The sequence below is a fragment of the Phyllobates terribilis genome, unplaced genomic scaffold (genome assembly GCF_046119375.1).
Source record: "Phyllobates terribilis strain yellow unplaced genomic scaffold, ASM4611937v1 Scaffold_1512__1_contigs__length_269417, whole genome shotgun sequence".
NCBI classification, from domain to species: Eukaryota; Metazoa; Chordata; class Amphibia; order Anura; family Dendrobatidae; genus Phyllobates; species Phyllobates terribilis.
The window spans coordinates 165,642-179,324 of NW_027364272.1; the positions used below are offsets into that span (position 1 = coordinate 165,642).

The 13,683-nt window shown below is 46.2% G+C and overlaps 9 non-coding genes and 3 pseudogenes across 9 annotated transcripts; all 12 read right to left on the reverse strand.

Annotated features, from left to right (window-relative positions):
* Positions 1-395: 395 nt before the first annotated feature.
* Positions 396-586, reverse strand: LOC141244144 (U2 spliceosomal RNA). The gene has a single exon (XR_012308110.1). It is a non-coding gene; the product is annotated as a U2 spliceosomal RNA (small nuclear RNA).
* A 1,115-nt stretch (positions 587-1,701) lies between these two features.
* Positions 1,702-1,892, reverse strand: LOC141244187 (U2 spliceosomal RNA). The gene has a single exon (XR_012308149.1). It is a non-coding gene; the product is annotated as a U2 spliceosomal RNA (small nuclear RNA).
* Positions 1,893-3,007: 1,115 nt separating this feature from the next.
* LOC141244210 (U2 spliceosomal RNA) lies at positions 3,008-3,192 on the reverse strand. Its single transcript, XR_012308171.1, has one exon. It is a non-coding gene; the product is annotated as a U2 spliceosomal RNA (small nuclear RNA).
* A 524-nt stretch (positions 3,193-3,716) lies between these two features.
* LOC141244243 (U2 spliceosomal RNA) lies at positions 3,717-3,832 on the reverse strand (annotated as a pseudogene).
* A 1,113-nt stretch (positions 3,833-4,945) lies between these two features.
* On the reverse strand, positions 4,946-5,127 carry LOC141244217 (U2 spliceosomal RNA). Its single transcript, XR_012308177.1, has one exon. It is a non-coding gene; the product is annotated as a U2 spliceosomal RNA (small nuclear RNA).
* A 525-nt stretch (positions 5,128-5,652) lies between these two features.
* LOC141244246 (U2 spliceosomal RNA) lies at positions 5,653-5,768 on the reverse strand (annotated as a pseudogene).
* Positions 5,769-6,883: 1,115 nt separating this feature from the next.
* LOC141244145 (U2 spliceosomal RNA) lies at positions 6,884-7,074 on the reverse strand. Its single transcript, XR_012308111.1, has one exon. It is a non-coding gene; the product is annotated as a U2 spliceosomal RNA (small nuclear RNA).
* A 1,115-nt stretch (positions 7,075-8,189) lies between these two features.
* LOC141244211 (U2 spliceosomal RNA) lies at positions 8,190-8,374 on the reverse strand. The gene has a single exon (XR_012308172.1). It is a non-coding gene; the product is annotated as a U2 spliceosomal RNA (small nuclear RNA).
* Positions 8,375-8,898: 524 nt separating this feature from the next.
* Positions 8,899-9,014, reverse strand: LOC141244240 (U2 spliceosomal RNA; annotated as a pseudogene).
* A 1,115-nt stretch (positions 9,015-10,129) lies between these two features.
* On the reverse strand, positions 10,130-10,320 carry LOC141244146 (U2 spliceosomal RNA). Its single transcript, XR_012308112.1, has one exon. It is a non-coding gene; the product is annotated as a U2 spliceosomal RNA (small nuclear RNA).
* Positions 10,321-11,434: 1,114 nt separating this feature from the next.
* On the reverse strand, positions 11,435-11,625 carry LOC141244183 (U2 spliceosomal RNA). The gene has a single exon (XR_012308145.1). It is a non-coding gene; the product is annotated as a U2 spliceosomal RNA (small nuclear RNA).
* A 1,115-nt stretch (positions 11,626-12,740) lies between these two features.
* Positions 12,741-12,931, reverse strand: LOC141244150 (U2 spliceosomal RNA). The gene has a single exon (XR_012308114.1). It is a non-coding gene; the product is annotated as a U2 spliceosomal RNA (small nuclear RNA).
* Positions 12,932-13,683: the final 752 nt, after the last annotated feature.

A 13,683-nucleotide genomic window follows, 5' to 3' on the forward strand; every position in this document is an offset into this window, starting at 1 on the left:
GCTGCTGTTGATAACAAGGGCATTTGCTAAATAGATGGTGTGTGTGCAACAATATACTGAAAGGTCAATTATATTGTGCAGCTTATCTCACCACCTGTAGTTATTTAGGTGAAAGCTCCAAAATGCTTGCCTAATATGTCTGTTTATCCAAAAGGAAGTAAAAAGGGAGAGCTAGAAAGATAGCATTGCATCACATTACATGGCAATGCAATGCACAGTTGCTGAAGTTGAACCAAAATGAGCTTGTAATCTGGCTTCTGCAACTTTGAACATGAAAAATCCAATGAGGAGAAGAAAAGCAAAGCCAAAGAGTCCATCCCAAAATCCGACAAACAAGCAAAATGAACAAAAAACATTGAATTCAATTCTTTCTGATTTTAGAAACTGCATTAAAGAAGGGGTGCACCGGTCCTGGAGATACTGCAATACCAGGTCAATGCGTGGAGTGGACAGAGCAAGCTCTTTTTCCATCTCCCTGTTCTAAAAATCCATTTAATATATGGTCCCCAGATAGGGGACGTATCAGATATTAAACTGATAAGAACAGATACTACACTTGATCTTAGCCAAAAGGCCGAGAAGCGATAACCAGAATTGGTTTCAAACTACGGAGCCACCCAAGGATCCTCAAAAGTCCATTTGTGGAGATGAGCTCCTGGACTCCCGTTAAGAAGACATGTTGTCAACCTCTAGATCCCTTACATGCCTGCACTTTTCGGCTTGCTGCTGCTGCAATCCACGCGTTTTAGATCTGCATAACTCCACCTCTTTAAACACAGCACCTTCACCCCCTGCTGTTCCCACCCGCCTCAACACCGTTGGAAGGGAGGAGAACCAATTAAGGCGGGGGGTGGGGTGGAACGAGCAGCTGTCTACCCTTAGCAGGAGGGCTCCTGATTACATACCTCTCCTGCTGCTGCTGCTGCTGGCTGTCCAGCAGCAGACTGAAGGTGGCTGCTGCTGTGCACAGGTATATAAAGGCTCAGAGCCTATTATGACACGCGCAGCCAGCGTTCCATTGCCACATTCCATCTACTGCAGGCAGGATACCTGGCTGGCTGAATGTCGCTGAGAAGCTCACAGAGACCGCCATAAGCAACAGTTTAACAGAATGCCACAGACTAATCAACCAAACTTTTTGGGTTGGGTTCTCTTTTATAGTCTGCAGGCATTAAATGAAAGAAGTCAGTGTTCCAGCAGAAGGAGACAATGTTTCAGAAAAGGCATTGTAGCAAACCAAAAAAGAAATTTTAAGCGCAGCAGAGTAACCAGCGCACATACCTGTTAGCTCAGGTGAGTTTAAAAGGCTGCTGTTGATAACAAGGGCATTTGCTAAATAGATGGTGTGTGTGCAACAATATACTGAAAGGTCAATTATATTGTGCAGCTTATCTCACCACCTGTAGTTATTTAGGTGAAAGCTCCAAAATGCTTGCCTAATATGTCTGTTTATCCAAAAGGAAGTAAAAAGGGAGAGCTAGAAAGATAGCATTGCATCACATTACATGGCAATGCAATGCACAGTTGCTGAAGTTGAACCAAAATGAGCTTGTAATCTGGCTTCTGCAACTTTGAACATGAAAAATCCAATGAGGAGAAGAAAAGCAAAGCCAAAGAGTCCATCCCAAAATCCGACAAACAAGCAAAATGAACAAAAAACATTGAATTCAATTCTTTCTGATTTTAGAAACTGCATTAAAGAAGGGGTGCACCGGTCCTGGAGATACTGCAATACCAGGTCAATGCGTGGAGTGGACAGAGCAAGCTCTTTTTCCATCTCCCTGTTCTAAAAATCCATTTAATATATGGTCCCCAGATAGAGGACGTATCAGATATTAAACTGATAAGAACAGATACTACACTTGATCTTAGCCAAAAGGCCGAGAAGCGATAACCAGAATTGGTTTCAAACTACGGAGCCACCCAAGGATCCTGAAAAGTCCATTTGTGGAGATGAGCTCCTGGACTCCCGTTAAGAAGACATGTTGTCAACCTCTAGATCCCTTACATGCCTGCACTTTTCGGCTTGCTGCTGCTGCAATCCACGCGTTTTAGATCTGCATAACTCCACCTCTTTAAACACAGCACCTTCACCCCCTGCTGTTCCCACCCGCCTCAACACCGTTGGAAGGGAGGAGAACCAATTAAGGCGGGGGGTGGGGTGGAACGAGCAGCTGTCTACCCTTAGCAGGAGGGCTCCTGATTACATACCTCTCCTGCTGCTGCTGCTGCTGGCTGTCCAGCAGCAGACTGAAGGTGGCTGCTGCTGTGCACAGGTATATAAAGGCTCAGAGCCTATTATGACACGCGCAGCCAGCGTTCCATTGCCACATTCCATCTACTGCAGGCAGGATACCTGGCTGGCTGAATGTCGCTGAGAAGCTCACAGAGACCGCCATAAGCAACAGTTTAACAGAATGCCACAGACTAATCAACCAAACTTTTTGGGTTGGGTTCTCTTTTATAGTCTGCAGGCATTAAATGAAAGAAGTCAGTGTTCCAGCAGAAGGAGACAACGTTTCAGAAAAGGCATTGTAGCAAACCAAAAAAGAAATTTTAAGCGCAGCAGAGTAACCAGCGCACATACCTGTTAGCTCAGGTGAGTTTAAAAGGCTGCTGTTGATAACAAGGGCATTTGCTAAATAGATGGTGTGTGTGCAACAATATACTGAAAGGTCAATTATATTGTGCAGCTTATCTCACCACCTGTAGTTATTTAGGTGAAAGCTCCAAAATGCTTGCCTAATATGTCTGTTTATCCAAAAGGAAGTAAAAAGGGAGAGCTAGAAAGATAGCATTGCATCACATTACATGGCAATGCAATGCACAGTTGCTGAAGTTGAACCAAAATGAGCTTGTAATCTGGCTTCTGCAACTTTGAACATGAAAAATCCAATGAGGAGAAGAAAAGCAAAGCCAAAGAGTCCATCCCAAAATCCGACAAACAAGCAAAATGAACAAAAAACATTGAATTCAATTCTTTCTGATTTTAGAAACTGCATTAAAGAAGGGGTGCACCGGTCCTGGAGATACTGCAATACCAGGTCAATGCGTGGAGTGGACAGAGCAAGCTCTTTTTCCATCTCCCTGTTCTAAAAATCCATTTAATATATGGTCCCCAGATAGGGGACGTATCAGATATTAAACTGATAAGAACAGATTTTTTTTTGATTGAAGCTGCATCCAAGGCACTGAAAAATGTGACCGAAGTCACACCAAAACAGCGCACGAGGCGAGGATTCATGTGGACCCTTCCCGGAGGAGAGGGTCCCCAATAAACCATCCCCATCCCTCCGAGCCAGAAGGCCACAGCGAGGGTCAGGGATCTCCGATGCTCTCCCTAGCCGAAGCCGGAGAAGAGCCGTTTTCGTGCTCCCAGCTTCCATCTAGGCTGCCACCCTAGTGGAGCTGGAGCCTGTGTTGGTTTCTCAGCCCAAAGCTGACCGGACCTCCGACCGGGTTTATAAAAATTCCCCTTCCTAGCCCGGAGGCCAGGAATAGGGGGGGTTGCTCAGAAAGTATGATTGGCAAAGGTGCGGCGTGCTACGAAGCCAAGTCTTTCTGGGGTTCCCAGTCCCAGTAAGCTTGGACTCCCACCAGGGCGCCTACTCCTGGGGCACATTGCTCCAAAGCCCTCACACTTAACCAGCCTAGTGACTTCGATCCTGGAGGGCCATGTTTTCCATCAGATAACTCTATGAGCCACCTGGCGTACTAACAAGTGCACCAAACCAGTGTGTAATATGCATCAATTTACTAGGGCAGCCCAAGGACAAAACTGCCTTTTCAAAAGATACTACACTTGATCTTAGCCAAAAGGCCGAGAAGCGATAACCAGAATTGGTTTCAAACTATGGAGCCACCCAAGGATCCTGAAAAGTCCATTTGTGGAGATGAGCTCCTGGACTCCCGTTAAGAAGACATGTTGTCAACCTCTAGATCCCTTACATGCCTGCACTTTTCGGCTTGCTGCTGCTGCAATCCACGCGTTTTAGATCTGCATAACTCCACCTCTTTAAACACAGCACCTTCACCCCCTGCTGTTCCCACCCGCCTCAACACCGTTGGAAGGGAGGAGAACCAATTAAGGCGGGGGGTGGGGTGGAACGAGCAGCTGTCTACCCTTAGCAGGAGGGCTCCTGATTACATACCTCTCCTGCTGCTGCTGCTGCTGGCTGTCCAGCAGCAGACTGAAGGTGGCTGCTGCTGTGCACAGGTATATAAAGGCTCAGAGCCTATTATGACACGCAGCCAGCGTTCCATTGCCACATTCCATCTACTGCAGGCAGGATACCTGGCTGGCTGAATGTCGCTGAGAAGCTCACAGAGACCGCCATAAGCAACAGTTTAACAGAATGCCACAGACTAATCAACCAAACTTTTTGGGTTGGGTTCTCTTTTATAGTCTGCAGGTATTAAATGAAAGAAGTCAGTGTTCCAGCAAAAGGCGACAACGTTTCAGAAAAGGCATTGTAGCAAACCAAAAAAGAAATTTTAAGCGCAGCAGAGTAACCAGCGCACATACCTGTTAGCTCAGGTGAGTTTAAAAGGCTGCTGTTGATAACAAGGGCATTTGCTAAATAGATGGTGTGTGTGCAACAATATACTGAAAGGTCAATTATATTGTGCAGCTTATCTCACCACCTGTAGTTATTTAGGTGAAAGCTCCAAAATGCTTGCCTAATATGTCTGTTTATCCAAAAGGAAGTAAAAAGGGAGAGCTAGAAAGATAGCATTGCATCACATTACATGGCAATGCAATGCACAGTTGCTGAAGTTGAACCAAAATGAGCTTGTAATCTGGCTTCTGCAACTTTGAACATGAAAAATCCAATGAGGAGAAGAAAAGCAAAGCCAAAGAGTCCATCCCAAAATCCGACAAACAAGCAAAATGAACAAAAAACATTGAATTCAATTCTTTCTGATTTTAGAAACTGCATTAAAGAAGGGGTGCACCGGTCCTGGAGATACTGCAATACCAGGTCAATGCGTGGAGTGGACAGAGCAAGCTCTTTTTCCATCTCCCAGTTCTAAAAATCCATTTAATATATGGTCCCCAGATAGGGGACGTATCACATATTAAACTGATAAGAACAGATTTTTTGATTGAAGCTGCATCCAAGGCACTGAAAAATGTGACCGAAGTCACACCAAAACAGCGCACGAGGCGAGGATTCATGTGGACCCTTCCCGGAGGAGAGGGTCCCCAATAAACCATCCCCATCCCTCCGAGCCAGAAGGCCACAGCGAGGGTCGGGGATCTCCGATGCTCTCTCTTGCCGAAGCCAGAGAAGAGCCGTTTTCGTGCTCCCAGCGTCCAGCTAGGCTGCCACCCTAGTGGAGCTGGAGCCTGTGTTGGTTTCTCAGCCCAAAGCTGACCGGACCTCCGACCGGGTTTATAAAAATTCCCCTTCCTAGCCCGGAGGCCAGGAATAGGGGGTGTTGCTCAGAAAGTATGATTGGCAAAGGTGCGGCGTGCTACGAAGCCCAAGTCTTTCTGGGGTTCCCAGTCCCAGTAAGCTTGGACTCCCACCAGGGCGCCTACTCCTGGGGCACATTGCTCCAAAGCCCTCACACTTACCCAGCCTAGTGACTTCGATCCTGGAGGGCCATGTTTTCCATCAGATGACTCTATGAGCCACCTGGCGTACTAACAAGTGCACCAAACCAGTGTGTAATGTGCATCAATTTACTAGAGCAGCCCAAGGACAAAACCGCCTTTTCAAAAGATACTACACTTGATCTTAGCCAAAAGGCCGAGAAGCGATAACCAGAATTGGTTTCAAACTACGGAGCCACCCAAGGATCCTGAAAAGTCCATTTGTGGAGATGAGCTCCTGGACTCCCGTTAAGAAGACATGTTGTCAACCTCTAGATCCCTTACATGCCTGCACTTTTCGGCTTGCTGCTGCTGCAATCCACGCGTTTTAGATCTGCATAACTCCACCTCTTTAAACACAGCACCTTCACCCCCTGCTGTTCCCACCCGCCTCAACACCGTTGGAAGGGAGGAGAACCAATTAAGGCGGGGGGTGGGGTGGAACGAGCAGCTGTCTACCCTTAGCAGGAGGGCTCCTGATTACATACCTCTCCTGCTGCTGCTGCTGCTGGCTGTCCAGCAGCAGACTGAAGGTGGCTGCTGCTGTGCACAGGTATATAAAGGCTCAGAGCCTATTATGACACGCGCAGCCAGCGTTCCATTGCCACATTCCATCTACTGCAGGCAGGATACCTGGCTGGCTGAATGTCGCTGAGAAGCTCACAGAGACCGCCATAAGCAACAGTTTAACAGAATGCCACAGACTAATCAACCAAACTTTTTGGGTTGGGTTCTCTTTTATAGTCTGCAGGCATTAAATGAAAGAAGTCAGTGTTCCAGCAGAAGGAGACAACGTTTCAGAAAAGGCATTGTAGCAAACCAAAAAAGAAATTTTAAGCGCAGCAGAGTAACCAGCGCACATACCTGTTAGCTCAGGTGAGTTTAAAAGGCTGCTGTTGATAACAAGGGCATTTGCTAAATAGATGGTGTGTGTGCAACAATATACTGAAAGGTCAATTATATTGTGCAGCTTATCTCACCACCTGTAGTTATTTAGGTGAAAGCTCCAAAATGCTTGCCTAATATGTCTGTTTATCCAAAAGGAAGTAAAAAGGGAGAGCTAGAAAGATAGCATTGCATCACATTACATGGCAATGCAATGCACAGTTGCTGAAGTTGAACCAAAATGAGCTTGTAATCTGGCTTCTGCAACTTTGAACATGAAAAATCCAATGAGGAGAAGAAAAGCAAAGCCAAAGAGTCCATCCCAAAATCCGACAAACAAGCAAAATGAACAAAAAACATTGAATTCAATTCTTTCTGATTTTAGAAACTGCATTAAAGAAGGGGTGCACCGGTCCTGGAGATACTGCAATACCAGGTCAATGCGTGGAGTGGACAGAGCAAGCTCTTTTTCCATCTCCCTGTTCTAAAAATCCATTTAATATATGGTCCCCAGATAGGGGACGTATCAGATATTAAACTGATAAGAACAGATACTACACTTGATCTTAGCCAAAAGGCCGAGAAGCGATAACCAGAATTGGTTTCAAACTACGGAGCCACCCAAGGATCCTGAAAAGTCCATTTGTGGAGATGAGCTCCTGGACTCCCGTTAAGAAGACATGTTGTCAACCTCTAGATCCCTTACATGCCTGCACTTTTCGGCTTGCTGCTGCTGCAATCCACGCTTTTTAGATCTGCATAACTCCACCTCTTTAAACACAGCACCTTCACCCCCTGCTGTTCCCACCCGCCTCAACACCGTTGGAAGGGAGGAGAACCAATTAAGGCGGGGGGTGGGGTGGAACGAGCAGCTGTCTACCCTTAGCAGGAGGGCTCCTGATTACATACCTCTCCTGCTGCTGCTGCTGCTGGCTGTCCAGCAGCAGACTGAAGGTGGCTGCTGCTGTGCACAGGTATATAAAGGCTCAGAGCCTATTATGACACGCGCAGCCAGCGTTCCATTGCCACATTCCATCTACTGCAGGCAGGATACCTGGCTGGCTGAATGTCGCTGAGAAGCTCACAGAGACCGCCATAAGCAACAGTTTAACAGAATGCCACAGACTAATCAACCAAACTTTTTGGGTTGGGTTCTCTTTTATAGTCTGCAGGCATTAAATGAAAGAAGTCAGTGTTCCAGCAGAAGGAGACAACGTTTCAGAAAAGGCATTGTAGCAAACCAAAAAAGAAATTTTAAGCGCAGCAGAGTAACCAGCGCACATACCTGTTAGCTCAGGTGAGTTTAAAAGGCTGCTGTTGATAACAAGGGCATTTGCTAAATAGATGGTGTGTGTGCAACAATATACTGAAAGGTCAATTATATTGTGCAGCTTATCTCACCACCTGTAGTTATTTAGGTGAAAGCTCCAAAATGCTTGCCTAATATGTCTGTTTATCCAAAAGGAAGTAAAAAGGGAGAGCTAGAAAGATAGCATTGCATCACATTACATGGCAATGCAATGCACAGTTGCTGAAGTTGAACCAAAATGAGCTTGTAATCTGGCTTCTGCAACTTTGAACATGAAAAATCCAATGAGGAGAAGAAAAGCAAAGCCAAAGAGTCCATCCCAAAATCCGACAAACAAGCAAAATGAACAAAAAACATTGAATTCAATTCTTTCTGATTTTAGAAACTGCATTAAAGAAGGGGTGCACCGGTCCTGGAGATACTGCAATACCAGGTCAATGCGTGGAGTGGACAGAGCAAGCTCTTTTTCCATCTCCCTGTTCTAAAAATCCATTTAATATATGGTCCCCAGATAGGGGACGTATCAGATATTAAACTGATAAGAACAGATTTTTTTTTGATTGAAGCTGCATCCAAGGCACTGAAAAATGTGACCGAAGTCACACCAAAACAGCGCACGAGGCGAGGATTCATGTTGCCCCTTCCCGGAGGAGAGGGTCCCCAATAAACCATCCCCATCCCTCCGAGCCAGAAGGCCACAGCGAGGGTCAGGGATCTCCGATGCTCTCCCTAGCCGAAGCCGGAGAAGAGCCGTTTTCGTGCTCCCAGCTTCCATCTAGGCTGCCACCCTAGTGGAGCTGGAGCCTGTGTTGGTTTCTCAGCCCAAAGCTGACCGGACCTCCGACCGGGTTTATAAAAATTCCCCTTCCTAGCCCGGAGGCCAGGAATAGGGGGGGTTGCTCAGAAAGTATGATTGGCAAAGGTGCGGCGTGCTACGAAGCCAAGTCTTTCTGGGGTTCAGAGTCCCGGTAAGCTTGGACTCCCACCAGGGCGCCTACTCCTGGGGCACATTGCTCCAAAGCCCTCACACTTACCCAGCCTAGTGACTTCGATCCTGGAGGGCCATGTTTTCCATCAGATAACTCTATGAGCCACCTGGCGTACTAACAAGTGCACCAAACCAGTGTGTAATATGCATCAATTTACTAGGGCAGCCCAAGGACAAAACTGCCTTTTCAAAAAATACTACACTTGATCTTAGCCAAAAGGCCGAGAAGCGATAACCAGAATTGGTTTCAAACTACGGAGCCACCCAAGGATCCTGAAAAGTCCATTTGTGGAGATGAGCTCCTGGACTCCCGTTAAGAAGACATGTTGTCAACCTCTAGATCCCTTACATGCCTGCACTTTTCGGCTTGCTGCTGCTGCAATCCACGCGTTTTAGATCTGCATAACTCCACCTCTTTAAACACAGCACCTTCACCCCCTGCTGTTCCCACCCGCCTCAACACCGTTGGAAGGGAGGAGAACCAATTAAGGCGGGGGGTGGGGTGGAACGAGCAGCTGTCTACCCTTAGCAGGAGGGCTCCTGATTACATACCTCTCCTGCTGCTGCTGCTGCTGGCTGTCCAGCAGCAGACTGAAGGTGGCTGCTGCTGTGCACAGGTATATAAAGGCTCAGAGCCTATTATGACACGCGCAGCCAGCGTTCCATTGCCACATTCCATCTACTGCAGGCAGGATACCTGGCTGGCTGAATGTCGCTGAGAAGCTCACAGAGACCGCCATAAGCAACAGTTTAACAGAATGCCACAGACTAATCAACCAAACTTTTTGGGTTGGGTTCTCTTTTATAGTCTGCAGGCATTAAATGAAAGAAGTCAGTGTTCCAGCAGAAGGAGACAACGTTTCAGAAAAGGCATTGTAGCAAACCAAAAAAGAAATTTTAAGCGCAGCAGAGTAACCAGCGCACATACCTGTTAGCTCAGGTGAGTTTAAAAGGCTGCTGTTGATAACAAGGGCATTTGCTAAATAGATGGTGTGTGTGCAACAATATACTGAAAGGTCAATTATATTGTGCAGCTTATCTCACCACCTGTAGTTATTTAGGTGAAAGCTCCAAAATGCTTGCCTAATATGTCTGTTTATCCAAAAGGAAGTAAAAAGGGAGAGCTAGAAAGATAGCATTGCATCACATTACATGGCAATGCAATGCACAGTTGCTGAAGTTGAACCAAAATGAGCTTGTAATCTGGCTTCTGCAACTTTGAACATGAAAAATCCAATGAGGAGAAGAAAAGCAAAGCCAAAGAGTCCATCCCAAAATCCGACAAACAAGCAAAATGAACAAAAAACATTGAATTCAATTCTTTCTGATTTTAGAAACTGCATTACAGAAGGGGTGCACCGGTCCTGGAGATACTGCAATACCAGGTCAATGCGTGGAGTGGACAGAGCAAGCTCTTTTTCCATCTCCCTGTTCTAAAAATCCATTTAATATATGGTCCCCAGATAGGGGACGTATCAGATATTAAACTGATAAGAACAGATACTACACTTGATCTTAGCCAAAAGGCCGAGAAGCGATAACCAGAATTGGTTTCAAACTACGGAGCCACCCAAGGATCCTGAAAGTCCATTTGTGGAGATGAGCTCCTGGACTCCCGTTAAGAAGACATGTTGTCAACCTCTAGATCCCTTACATGCCTGCACTTTTCGGCTTGCTGCTGCTGCAATCCACGCGTTTTAGATCTGCATAACTCCACCTCTTTAAACACAGCACCTTCACCCCCTGCTGTTCCCACCCGCCTCAACACCGTTGGAAGGGAGGAGAACCAATTAAGGCGGGGGGTGGGGTGGAACGAGCAGCTGTCTACCCTTAGCAGGAGGGCTCCTGATTACATACCTCTCCTGCTGCTGCTGCTGCTGGCTGTCCAGCAGCAGACTGAAGGTGGCTGCTGCTGTGCACAGGTATATAAAGGCTCAGAGCCTATTATGACACGCGCAGCCAGCGTTCCATTGCCACATTCCATCTACTGCAGGCAGGATACCTGGCTGGCTGAATGTCGCTGAGAAGCTCACAGAGACCGCCATAAGCAACAGTTTAACAGAATGCCACAGACTAATCAACCAAACTTTTTGGGTTGGGTTCTCTTTTATAGTCTGCAGGCATTAAATGAAAGAAGTCAGTGTTCCAGCAGAAGGAGACAACGTTTCAGAAAAGGCATTGTAGCAAACCAAAAAAGAAATTTTAAGCGCAGCAGAGTAACCAGCGCACATACCTGTTAGCTCAGGTGAGTTTAAAAGGCTGCTGTTGATAACAAGGGCATTTGCTAAATAGATGGTGTGTGTGCAACAATATACTGAAAGGTCAATTATATTGTGCAGCTTATCTCACCACCTGTAGTTATTTAGGTGAAAGCTCCAAAATGCTTGCCTAATATGTCTGTTTATCCAAAAGGAAGTAAAAAGGGAGAGCTAGAAAGATAGCATTGCATCACATTACATGGCAATGCAATGCACAGTTGCTGAAGTTGAACCAAAATGAGCTTGTAATCTGGCTTCTGCAACTTTGAACATGAAAAATCCAATGAGGAGAAGAAAAGCAAAGCCAAAGAGTCCATCCCAAAATCCGACAAACAAGCAAAATGAACAAAAAACATTGAATTCAATTCTTTCTGATTTTAGAAACTGCATTACAGAAGGGGTGCACCAGTCCTGGAGATACTGCAATACCAGGTCAATGCGTGGAGTGGACAGAGCAAGCTCTTTTTCCATCTCCCTGTTCTAAAAATCCATTTAATATATGGTCCCCAGATAGGGGACGTATCAGATATTAAACTGATAAGAACAGATACTACACTTGATCTTAGCCAAAAGGCCGAGAAGCGATAACCAGAATTGGTTTCAAACTACGGAGCCACCCAAGGATCCTGAAAAGTCCATTTGTGGAGATGAGCTCCTGGACTCCCGTTAAGAAGACATGTTGTCAACCTCTAGATCCCTTACATGCCTGCACTTTTCGGCTTGCTGCTGCTGCAATCCACGCGTTTTAGATCTGCATAACTCCACCTCTTTAAACACAGCACCTTCACCCCCTGCTGTTCCCACCCGCCTCAACACCGTTGGAAGGGAGGAGAACCAATTAAGGCGGGGGGTGGGGTGGAACAAGCAGCTGTCTACCCTTAGCAGGAGGGCTCCTGATTACATACCTCTCCTGCTGCTGCTGCTGCTGGCTGTCCAGCAGCAGACTGAAGGTGGCTGCTGCTGTGCACAGGTATATAAAGGCTCAGAGCCTATTATGACACGCGCAGCCAGCGTTCCATTGCCACATTCCATCTACTGCAGGCAGGATACCTGGCTGGCTGAATGTCGCTGAGAAGCTCACAGAGACCGCCATAAGCAACAGTTTAACAGAATGCCACAGACTAATCAACCAAACTTTTTGGGTTGGGTTCTCTTTTATAGTCTGCAGGCATTAAATGAAAGAAGTCAGTGTTCCAGCAGAAGGAGACAACGTTTCAGAAAAGGCATTGTAGCAAACCAAAAAAGAAATTTTAAGCGCAGCAGAGTAACCAGCGCACATACCTGTTAGCTCAGGTGAGTTTAAAAGGCTGCTGTTGATAACAAGGGCATTTGCTAAATAGATGGTGTGTGTGCAACAATATACTGAAAGGTCAATTATATTGTGCAGCTTATCTCACCACCTGTAGTTATTTAGGTGAAAGCTCCAAAATGCTTGCCTAATATGTCTGTTTATCCAAAAGGAAGTAAAAAGGGAGAGCTAGAAAGATAGCATTGCATCACATTACATAGCAATGCAATGCACAGTTGCTGAAGTTGAACCAAAATGAGCTTGTAATCTGGCTTCTGCAACTTTGAACATGAAAAATCCAATGAGGAGAAGAAAAGCAAAGCCAAAGAGTCCATCCCAAAATCCGACAAACAAGCAAAATGAACAAAAAACATTGAATTCAATTCTTTCTGATTTTAGAAACTGCATTAAAGAAGGGGTGCACCGGTCCTGGAGATACTGCAATACCAGGTCAATGCGTGGAGTGGACAGAGCAAGCTCTTTTTCCATCTCCCTGTTCTAAAAATCCATTTAATATATGGTCCCCAGATAGGGGACGTATCAGATATTAAACTGATAAGAACAGATACTACACTTGATCTTAGCCAAAAGGCCGAGAAGCGATAACCAGAATTGGTTTCAAACTACGGAGCCACCCAAGGATCCTGAAAAGTCCATTTGTGGAGATGAGCTCCTGGACTCCCGTTAAGAAGACATGTTGTCAACCTCTAGATCCCTTACATGCCTGCACTTTTCGGCTTGCTGCTGCTGCAATCCACGCGTTTTAGATCTGCATAACTCCACCTCTTTAAACACAGCACCTTCACCCCCTGCTGTTCCCACCCGCCTCAACACCGTTGGAAGGGAGGAGAACCAATTAAGGCGGGGGGTGGGGTGGAACGAGCAGCTGTCTACCCTTAGCAGGAGGGCTCCTGATTACATACCTCTCCTGCTGCTGCTGCTGCTGGCTGTCCAGCAGCAGACTGAAGGTGGCTGCTGCTGTGCACAGGTATATAAAGGCTCAGAGCCTATTATGACACGCGCAGCCAGCGTTCCATTGCCACATTCCATCTACTGCAGGCAGGATACCTGGCTGGCTGAATGTCGCTGAGAAGCTCACAGAGACCGCCATAAGCAACAGTTTAACAGAATGCCACAGACTAATCAACCAAACTTTTTGGGTTGGGTTCTCTTTTATAGTCTGCAGGCATTAAATGAAAGAAGTCAGTGTTCCAGCAGAAGGAGACAATGTTTCAGAAAAGGCATTGTAGCAAACCAAAAAAGAAATTTTAAGCGCAGCAGAGTAACCAGCGCACATACCTGTTAGCTCAGGTGAGTTTAAAAGGCTGCTGTTGATAACAAGGGCATTTGCTAAAT